This window comes from Cinclus cinclus, chromosome 23, assembly GCF_963662255.1.
Source record: "Cinclus cinclus chromosome 23, bCinCin1.1, whole genome shotgun sequence".
NCBI classification, from domain to species: Eukaryota; Metazoa; Chordata; class Aves; order Passeriformes; family Cinclidae; genus Cinclus; species Cinclus cinclus.
In genome coordinates, this window is record NC_085068.1 from 3,264,282 (window position 1) to 3,272,188 (window position 7,907).

Below are 7,907 nucleotides of genomic sequence, written 5' to 3' on the forward strand. Positions count from 1 at the left end.
AGCTGTAGCACACAGACACACAAACACTCTCTATAAATATAAATATAAATATAAATATAAATATAAATATAAATATAAATATAAATATAAATATAAATAAAACACATTTACACTCTATAAATACAGGTACAACACGGACAGGCCCCCACTCCCAAGCATAAACAACTTACTGTTTCTCTGCATTTGTCATTAAGGATTATAATTCAGAGAGGATTTTTTTTGTATTTTTAACAAAAAATGTGCCATGGGGAAATGTGCCCATGACACTGAGAGTGTTTGGTGCAGGTATTTCAGCAGCTTGTTTTCCTGCCTGATTCCTGGCTGCTCTGCCAGCAAGCCTTGATGGACAAATTTTGGAGAGAAAATTCAGTGGCAGCCCAGGGATGCAGGCTTCTGCAGACTGGAATTTGGTGAGGGGCAGGATTTTGGATAGTAGCAGCAGGGTGTCCATGCCCACCCTCTCCAGACCAGCTATGGAGGGCACCTCCCATGTGCTCCATCCTTTGCCCTTTTTGCCAGGAGTGTCACCCCAGCAGCACCAGGGATGATCCAGCCTGGTCCCCCATTGCCAGCAGCAAACCAGAACTACACAAGAAAAGGGAGCAGCTGGAAGATTTTCCCAAGTGGTGGAGCCCAGCAGGAGCAGGGTGGGTTAAGTGACACCAGAGCTGTCACAGGGAAGGGACAGCCCATCCCAGCCAAGCCTAGAGGAGGAAAGGAGGAGAAGGAGGGGGGAGTGGGAAACATCCTGCATTCCATTAAGGCTTAAAGCTGCAGCCCCATAGACACAGGGCTTTGGGAACATGCATGAGCCACAGGAGGGGGGGCTCGGAGCAGAGGGAAGTTGGTCAGAAATGCTCAGACCTGTGGCTGCAGCAGCACTGGGCACAAGGAGATGCTCCGGACCCAGCAGAGCCAGGCTGTGGGGATGACAAAGCACAGGTTGATTGGAACATTTGCTGTTTTACTGGCCTTTGCTGAGGTACTAATGAAGTGCTTTGAGGCATAGCAGCAGTGAGTGCCTCCTCAGCACGGCAGAGGCTGTTGGAGGGGCTGCTGCTGGTGCTCAGTGTTGTGATCCATTATTTACAGCACAGTTTGTGCTCAGCTTCACAAGCAGGCATTTTAACAGGGCCAAAGGCAAGGTCACACACGGGGAGCAGAGGTCACACCTGCCAGAGGGACTGGAGAGCAGGGCCCTTGGAAGGGGACTGCAGGACAGCACACATCACAAAGGTGCTCTTGGTGTGGCCACCAGGGTAAATGAGGTGCTGGTGAAAGTAAGAGGGGAATGACTTCCCTGTCCTCCTGTCTGCTTGAGCCCCCAGGAAGATGTGATGTGGCTGATGGCCTCAGTGTCCAGAGGATGTTCCTGGTGTGTGCTGGGTGCTGCAGCACGTGGGCTGCTGAAGGTCAGACACAAGGGACTTTGTCATAAAGACAGACCCTCCAGACCCGGGCAGATGCCAGGTACTGTCTGAGGAGTCACTTAGACACCAGCTCCACAGAGGGGTGATCTGAGACCACTGCCCAGCTGTCCCATCACCACCATCATCATCCCATTACCATAACCTCATCCACAGCACAACCAGAGCAAAACAGGTGCTCATTCATAAAATGGAATCAAAACATGGTCAGGAAGAGGCTCAAGAAACTAAAATGTGCCCAGGGGAACAAAACATACCATGTAAATACAGATATTCTTATCTTCAGACCCATTTGCTCCTACAAACCCCTGTGTCCACTCACCCACTGTCACAGGTGAACTCTTTCTTCTGATCCTGCTCCACATGCTGCCCCCATACCAGTTCAGGGGGTTCTGGGCCCCCAGTGAGAGGAGGACATGGACCTGTTGGAGAAAGACCACAAAGATGTTTAGGGGGCTAGAGCCCCTCTGCTCTGGAGCCAGGCTGGGAGAGCTGGGGGTGCTCACCTGGAGAAGAGAAGGCTCCAGGGACAGCTCAGAGCCCTTTCAGGGCCTAAAGGGGCTCCAGGAGAGCTGGAGAGGGACTGGGGACAAGGGCCTGGAATTCCAGGACGAGGGGGAATGGCTTCCCACTGCCAGAGGGCTGGAATAGATGGGATATTGGGCAGGAATTGTTCCCTGGGAGGGCGGGCAGGCCCTGGCACAGGGTGTCCACAGAAGCTGTGGCTGCCCCTGGATCCCTGGAAGGGTCCAAGGCCAAGTTGGACATTGAGGCTTGGAGCAACCTGGGATAGTGGAAGGAATCCCTGCCCATGGCAGGGGGTGGCACTGGATGAGCTTTAGGGTCCCTTCCAACCCAAACCAGTCTGGGATTCTGTGATTCCTGTTCCCGCTCAGAGCAGAGAGAGGACAGGATGGGTGAGGGGAGGCAGGAGGGAGGGCAGGGAGTGGGGACAGGGGACAGCATCACTTGATCCCCATGGCTGGGTGGATGCAGGAATGCAGGGAAACCCCTATCTAACCCTTTATCTTCCCTGTGCAGCTGGGAGGCCATGGGCTGTGCTTGGTGCAGGGAAGCCATCCATGTGGCTGTTGGGGCCAGCACTCAGGATCAGGATGTCACCTCAGGGGAGATGGGGGTGACACTGATCAGTGACTGGGAAGCTCTGGCTGGGCCTGAGTGTTGGCTTGAGGCACCTGGAGTTGCAAGCACCTGTCCATGTAGACGTGCTCTGCTGTGGTGGAGTCCCTCCTCTGCCACCAAAGAGGATCTGATCCCTTCCCTCCTGTGACACACATATGCAGGTCCCCTCTCTCTCCTGTTTCTTGCTGCCTGAGCTGAGCAGAGCTCCAGGGCTCTCTGTGTGGGGATACAGCACAGCTCTGCTGCTGCACAAGCTTTCATGGCGAGCTAATTCTGGAGTCACTAATTTAATGATGATTAATGACAGGTACACCACCTTTTCCTTCCTCCTTTTATCGATTGGGGGAAAAAAACTGGAGCAAAGCCGGATATTAATTAATTCTCTCAAGTGGAGGGGAAAGTAATCAGACTGAAATCAGATTGAATTTAGGACTCGTGGGTGAGCAGGACGATGTGCTGAGTGATGGAAATGAGAGATGCCCCAGTCTGGCTGGGCTGGGAGGGACAAGGCTGCTGAGAAGATTTCCCTGGAAAGGGCTGGCAAAAGTGGATGTAAGGGGCAGGTGTCCAGGTGGACCTGCCCACCTGGGGCACGCAGCCAGGCCCCACACTGGGCAGGAGTGGGGATGAGGGGAATTCAGTGCAAAGCCTAGCATTTGACACGGGTTTGGCCTGGCTGGGTTTATCTCTGCCCTACCTCCCCTTTGTCCTACAGGCTGGATTGCAGCATCACATTGCACCTCTCTGGCAATGTCCAAGGCCAGGTTGGATGGGGCTTGGAGCAACCTGGGCTAGTGGAAGGTGTCCCTCTTCATGGTGGGGGTGGAATGGGATGAGTTTCAAAGTCCTTCCCAACCCAAACTAGTCTGAGATTCTGTGATTGTATGAGCATCCAAACCAGCTGAGCTGCCACAGAAAGTCACAGTTTGCAAATATCTGTGATTGTAGGTTTTTTTGGTTTCACCTGGGAAAGCCAGAGCAGGACTAATCAAGGCTGGGGAGTCAATCTGCCAAGCATCTAAGTGTTTTTAAACCACATATCCTCCAAGAACATCCATTTCACCTTGAGAAAATATCTCCTTCCCTGCAAGTCCGTTCACTGGCAGGGCAGTGCTGAGCCTCCCTGAGGCTCGGGGCTCCAGCAATCTCCCAGGTACTTAAACATGACTAATGGCTTGTGCCTACCATACAAGGGATTTAAAACCTGTATCCTATTCAAGCACTGGTCAGACCCACAAACTGCCTAATTTCTAATAGCATGCACACTCAGCCATCAGACAGGAGACATTCCAGAGTGCCCTTTCCCTTTGCAGTCCAGTGTAGTGTCACCTCACATTAGGACTGGGACCATGAATCCTAAACCTGTGACCTCAGTGAAGCAGTCAGTGATGCTGTGTCAAAATCTTTTGACATGATGCTTCTAAAAAGAATCTTGAAGAAAACAAACCAAATTAAATAAATGCAATTAAACAATTTTTCAGCAGAAAAGAGGTTACTGACTGCATCCACTCCAGGATGTGAGCAACCAATGTGTTCATAAAGAATGTTCATAAAGAACCAGAGAGAGTTTTCTGCTGAAATCTCCAGTTTGGGCAAGGCTGTGTGAGTCAGGTGGGGTTGGACAGAGCCAGCAGTGAGGGCTGTCCTCAGGTGGGCTACCTCCAGCAAGGCAAACACAATCTTTGGAATGGTTAGAGACAAGAGCAAACCAGCAATCTATTTACTGCTCCTGCACTGGCAGTAGAGACTCATTAAAAAGAATCATGGAATATCCTGAGCTGGAAGGGACTCACAAGGATCATCCAGTCCAACTTGTGGCCAGACACCCCAACAATCCCACCCTGTGCACCCCTGGGAGCATTGTCCAAACACTCCTGGAGCTCTGGCAGCCTCGGGGCCGTGCCCATTCCCTGGGGAGCCTGGGCAGTGCCAGCACCCTCTGGCTGAGGGAAGAACCTTTCCCTGATCTCCAGCCTAAACCTGACCTAAACCAGAGCTCCAGCCATCCCTGAGTCATTTCACTGGTTACCAGAGCAGAGCTGGAGCTGCCCTTCCACTGCCCTCTGGGAGGAAGCTGCAGACCCCGATGAGGTCTGACCTCAGTTATTTAAACACACCGCCTTTAATGCCCTGGAGACAAGATGTGGGAGTTTGCTGGATGTCTGTGGGGATACCTCATGGGCAGGATGTTGTGGGGACAGCAGGCTGGAGGGAGCACTTCCAGCAGGCAGCAGACAGGCATGGAGATGATAGTGGCACAGCTTCTTCTAGGGTGATACTACAGAAAATGGGTCCAAGAGCCCTTATGTCCACCACTTGTGCCACCACCTCCAGAGACCTGTGTGATAACAAACAAATAATTTTCTCCTGTGTTTTGTTGAAAGAGCAGAGTGAACTCAGCCTCTGAGCCAGGTGCTGCTCTGGGGATGCTCACTGCTCTGTGCCATGGGGACAGTGAGTCACAGAGGACTGTCACAGCAGCCCTGCCCTGCCAGCAGCCACACAGCAGCAGGAACTGCCTTTGAGTTAAGGGCTCTCTGAGAACCCTCACCAAGGTTCTGAGTGACCCAGTGCTCAGTGACCTCGGCTGCAGAGGGTTTCTCGGGGGATGTGGGCTGGCTACACTTGGGCCAGGATGTGCAGGAGCATTGCAGAATTGTTCAGGCTGGAAAAGACCTCTGAGATCATTGAGTCCACACACCAAGAAGGGAACAGAGGGGAGGGTGGGGTGAAGGTGGAGAGACGGTGGGAGGATCATCCCTGATCCCTGGCTGGCATCCCAGCCTCCTGCCAAGGGAAGGAGGTCAGTGGAATGATGGCACTAAGGAGGAGAGGTAAGACCCCTTCTGGCTGCCTCCTGCAGAGCTGCCCTGCTTAGAGACAATTGCTAAGGGCTCTGAGTAGCCTGGTCTGGTGGAAGGTGTCCCCGTGCCGAGGAGCGTTGGAACGAGATGAGATTTAAGGTCCCTTTCCAATGCAAACCATTCTGGGATCCCATGGTTCTCTAAGTCCAGAAGGGGGATGTGTCCCTGAGGCTCTTGAAGCACCAAGAGCTCACCTGGACCCTGCTGTGAGTGCTCCCTCCCCGGCTGTCTGTGCTGCCCCTCTGCCCGCAGCATCCCTCCCAGCACGCAGGGCTGTGCCTGCAGGCAGAGCTGCCTTCCCCTGAGCCTCGGGACAGGAGCAGCCCTGCCCTGTCCCCGGCAGCCAGCACAGCCCGTCCGACAGCTCCGCTGCTCTCCTCGGGGCCGGCTCCCTTGGACCGGGCACAGGGGAGGATGGGTTTGTAATTTATTATTGATTGTCAGGAGTGGGGAGTGCTCTGCAGGACACAGAGGATGCGGGGAGCCAGGCTGCCTCTGCCTGGGCCTCTGCAGCAGAGCTGCTTTGTGATAAAACTTTAATAAATTGAAAGACACAGTTTCCATTCCATTGGTAATTAACTTCTGCTGCTGTGTTCCCTCCTAATTGTCTCTATTACTCCAGATAAAACTGAGATCAATAGAAACCAAAGTCTGGAGGCTGGGAAAGTTGCAATCAATTAATTATCTCTCTCTTGCATGCATCCTCCATCTGCCGGTAATCAAAGATGACGGGCTGGTCCTCCTGCAGCCCCCGGCCCTCCATGGCTGCTGCAGTCCTGTGGGGGCTTTGCAGCGGGCTGAGCAGAGTGTCCTGGAGCAGGGAAGGCACGAGGACAGCTCTCACTGTGCCACTGCATCCCTCCAGGGCGTCTGGCCTCTCCAGGATGGATTCCATGAGAATTCCATGAGGGACTACTCCACTTCTCCCAGCGTGGGAGCTGCTTCTCATTCCCTCAGGCTCTGCAGTTTGTGCTGGGACACAAACACCAGGAAACACCTGGAAGGCAATGATGTGACACATCTTCTGTCAAGGCCTGTGATTGTGAACAAGGCTGAGAAGAGGCAGTGTTTCTCACACGGTCTCTGAGAGCCTCCAGCAGTCTTTGGCATGCTCCATGACACATGGACTGAACCACCTGTCCCCAGAGCCAGCTCATCTCTGGATCCTCTTCAAAGGCTGGAGTATTTCTCACACTTCTCCTGTTTCTGCTGCATGCAGAAAGTGCTTTTCTGGGATGCTATCAGCTCTCCCAGCAAAAGCTGTGTCTGCTGGAGTGTGTCCAGAGATGGGAACAGAGCTGGGGAAGGGTCTGGAGCACCAGGAGCCATTGAGAGAGTTGAGGGAGCTCAGCCTGGAGAAAAGGAGGCTCAGGGGAGAACTGGCTGTGCACAACTCCCTGACAGGAGGGGACAGCCAGGGAGGGTGGGCACAGGGGGACTCTGCTCCCATGGAGCAGGGACAGGAGGAGAAGGAATGGCCTCAAGTTGTGCCAGGGCAGGGTCAGGTGGGATCTAAGAAAGGGTTTTCAGGCACTGGCACAGGCTGTCCAGGCCAGTGGTGGAGTCACCACCCCTGGAAGTGTTCAAAATCCTTGGGGATGTGGCACCTGGGGATCTGGTTTACTGGTGAACATATCAGTGCTGAGTTAGTGGTTGGACTCGATCTTAGAGGGCCTTTCCAGCCTTATTGACTCTGTGATTCTTTATGATTTTATCCTCAGCAATGCCCCGCTGTGAGGCAGGACAGCAGCAAGTCACATCTGCACCCTGTGCTGACATGGTGGCCAGGCCCCTCCTGTGTCCTGTGTCCCTCGGGGCTCTCCCAGAAAACTGTTACTGAGAAGCTGTTACTGAGAGTGGACACCTGGTAAGGATTTGTATGAAGTTATTCCAGTTCTGAGAGAAAATAAAGCCTTCCCCCTGAAGGTGAGCACAGCAGATCTCCAGAAGAACTGTGCCATGGCCACCATCCATCAGTCACAAACAGATGGGGCTTCCTGGCACAGACACAGCTGCTGAGTCCTGCTTCTCTACTGCCAGGAACTCCTTGGAAGCTGGAGGATTTTTTCCCATTGTGTACTACTGGGTGCTGTCACATTTTCAGTGTCCCTGACCGTGGCAAGAGGTTGGTGTGAGATGAACTTTAAGGTCCCTTCTGACTCAAAGCTGTCCGTGAATTCTGTGATTTTATCTTTCTCCATGCTTTGAATTGCCCATGTTTCAGGGTGCACAGGGAATCCCTGCAGAAGGGCTGATGGTGATGACTGGTCCCTGTGTCCCCACAGCCCATCAATATTCCCCTTGCAGAACGTTCTCTGTGGTTTTCATATCATTTGCTGTGATGTGGATGCTGCTAAATTGAGAATTTAAGAAGCACTTGGGTGTGCTGCACTGAATTTCAACACAGTCTTCCCCTTCCACCATGCCAAGGACCTGCCCCAGCCCCCTCCCAGCACTCATCTATCTGAGGAGC